The sequence below is a fragment of the Sminthopsis crassicaudata genome, chromosome 3 (assembly GCF_048593235.1).
Source record: "Sminthopsis crassicaudata isolate SCR6 chromosome 3, ASM4859323v1, whole genome shotgun sequence".
Classification (NCBI taxonomy): domain Eukaryota; kingdom Metazoa; phylum Chordata; class Mammalia; order Dasyuromorphia; family Dasyuridae; genus Sminthopsis; species Sminthopsis crassicaudata.
In genome coordinates this window covers 125,746,972-125,750,018 of record NC_133619.1, presented here as the reverse complement: position 1 = coordinate 125,750,018, position 3,047 = coordinate 125,746,972, and the positions used below count along the sequence as shown (strand labels likewise).

Sequence of the window (3,047 nt, the reverse complement as noted above, 5' to 3'; positions counted from 1 at the left end):
TGTATAATATTTTATGAAGAAAAAATGCCAGTCAGTCAATGCAGAATGTGCCACATATTTTGTTGAGTGTGACATTTCATTTACACTATGTTCTCAAGTGGGACAGATCATTAAATCCAATTGTTATTACTGTTCTTATTCTTTTGTGGTTATGAGATAAGTAATCAGATGGGGAAACTGAAGTCTTGCCTGTTTTTTATAAGGCAGTTGATTTTTCAGGAACTCTCCAGAGAAAATAAAGAAAAGAAAGATACAGGTGGCCACAGGTTAACTATCAGGCAGTGTCTGAAACATCTACAGTTTCTGTCTTCAAGTTTCTACTCCTAAATGGTGAATTCTAGATGTATATGCTTGTAGTAGAAACATGAAAGAAAAAAGACAAGAAGAATGGGCAGCCTTTGTTGTGACCCTGACTTTTGTCTATTTAATTATGGGTGTTTTAATCCTGTTAATATGTGTTTGTAAATTTTCACAAGATCAACACCTGCTACAACCATCCAGAAATGATAGTGCCTCTTGCATTCCTCAGTGTGTGGACCATGCTGTGGCAGGTGAGAGGGGGAATAACAGAAAAAAAAAAAAAAAAAAAAAAAAAAACGGTGAATTGTTAAGGGACAGGTCAATTCCCCAAGAGCCTCCCCAGCTGTGGATCATAGCATCTGAAGGAGTTGCTGGGCAACCTTTTCTGACACAGGTGTTGGGGATTCGGGATTGAGATAAATTGGAGACGGAGGGAAGAGGAAGGAAGCTTCTCAGTTAAAGATGTCGGAGAACAGAAACTATCTCAATCTCCTTATGTCATCCTTTCACAAGAAGGTATCCATTCTGGGTGGGATCTTCAGCAGCCACTGTCAGGTGCTCCCATGTACTCCAACAGAAAGTCATTTCCTAGTGAGGGACATCTTAAGTGGTTTCAAATAAATGTGTGGTTTTCTTTTCAGTTAACCTCTGAAATTATTCTCTTCCAGTTGGGAGATTGAATTAATGGATGAGATTCTACCTTGTTTCTCCTGGAACCATAATTAAAATTTCTCCAAATATTTAGAAATGAGATGACTACAACTTTCCTGAGGTCAGAGAGTGATGGAAACAAAACCAGCACATTGGAGTGGAATCATACAGGTAAAGTATTTTATTCCTATCAGAATTCCCTGCTTTGGTTTGTGTGCAATAGAGAGATAAGGTGAGTGTTTTAAGATTTGGGATGGAAATTATTAAATTGTGCAATTGTTGCTGGTATGGATGTATGGGAATTTTATATGTCATGATTATTTGATACTTTAGCTTAGAAATACGTGGCCAGTGTGATAATTTGTTTAGTTTGATTGTGTTTATTCATATAAAATGTGAATATATATATATATATATATATATATATATATATATATATTCATCTAAAAGTTCTTTTGAAGCAAAGCAATCTTGAGTTAGTGATATAGAAAAGAATGTCAACACAACATCTAAAAAGGAAAAAAACATCTAACAACCACCAGTTATATTCTAATGCTTGCTGTCAAAACACAAATTTCTTTGCAACCCTTAAGCCACTTCTACAAGCATATTTTAGATTTTTAATCAAAATAAAAAAACGTATTTACTGTGTATTTTCTGGTACAATAAACGGTATAGAAAAAGGAAAGTTGCACCTTATCCATAAACCTCATCCTTCTCCCACTCTTTATTTTCAGCTGTTCTTATCTTTCTAACTTGAGCAGATATTGGGTAGTTAAAACTTTGCTAGTTTAGGTCCTGGGTCAAGCAGCATGTAAGGTGATATATTCCCTAAGGTAGTCCCTTCCTGTTCCAAAACTTTAAGCCTATGATAAATTGGCCAAGCTTCAGCTGTCTTCTCGCTCATAATGAAAAATAACTAATTGAAAACTTATTTGTAAAACTCTGTTTTTATCATCCAATCCATAGTGCTTTTGTATAAGGAAAGCCCTTTTGTAAATTGAAGCATTATGTAATTTGATAGATTATGAATAAAATAATAATTGTTATTAAAATATAGGATAACATTTTCTGATAGTTTATTCAACAAGTTTTTACTATGCACTTTACTATATCTTATGTGCAAGATCACCAGATTTTTTTTTTCCTAGTGGCATTAGAGGTGGTATGGCAGGAGGGAAGGGGAGGGAGTGAAGAGAGAAGGCAATAAAGTAAAAGAAACAAAATCTTCTATTTCTAAATTGGATTAAAATAAGCCTATACTGCTATGTCAGCTACTTTTGTGATAGACCCAAGACTGTTAAAACAAGGTTGTTATAGATGACAAATACATAGAACAATGAATACTTTTTCAGTGACTCAAAAAAATAATAGTAGCTTAAAAAGATACAAAGACATGTGAAAGGCATGGAAGAAATCACTGAAATATATATATATATATATATATATATATATATATATATATATATATGTATATTACAGATAAAGGGAGCTATGAGTTATTCATCAGGAGGATAAACAGGCTTACTAGAAGAAGGGAATCCAGTCCCTTGGATGTTGATTGCCTACTTGACTTGTCATTTGTTTCTCTCCTGTACCTTTTATGGCCTAGGTAGTTTCTAAGGTTCCTTTTAACTCTAATATTCTGAGATACTATTTGACCAGAATTTGCTGGTAATTAATTCCCTGACTGAAGAGTTTCAAGCATCTTATAATCTTCAACTAAATAAATATCTGTAATTTTTATGAGAAATGGATTGATAGTCTTTTTCTCAGGTTTATAATCTAGAATCTCTGGTAAATTATCTTGGTGGGTCAAAATATAGTAATGAGGAAGATAAAATCATAGAGCCGATTCCTCTGCAAACCAGTTTTACACAGACTATACCTCTGACTCTTAATAATTGTGAACAAAGGCTAAGAATTTGGATCAGTGAAAGCTCTATTCTCATTGTTGCAAAGACTTCAAAGCTCATGCTATATGGATAATGAATAAATAATTCCTTATTTTGGAAGCCAAAGGGTAGTATGACCCAATGGTATTACACAGACACAAACAGTTTGTTTTTTTTCTTTCAGATGCTGTTAGTAACATG

The 3,047-nt window shown here is 33.7% G+C and overlaps 1 long non-coding RNA gene across 1 annotated transcript in view; it reads left to right on the top strand.

Moving 5' to 3' along the window:
• The first annotated feature begins 743 nt into the window (after positions 1 to 743).
• LOC141564914 (uncharacterized) overlaps positions 744 to 3,047 on the top strand; it is a 25,018-nt gene continuing 22,714 nt past the window's right edge. The window contains exons 1-2 of the long non-coding RNA XR_012488797.1: positions 744 to 816; positions 969 to 1,122. This is a non-coding gene — a long non-coding RNA (uncharacterized LOC141564914). The remainder of the gene's footprint in view (positions 817 to 968; positions 1,123 to 3,047) is intronic.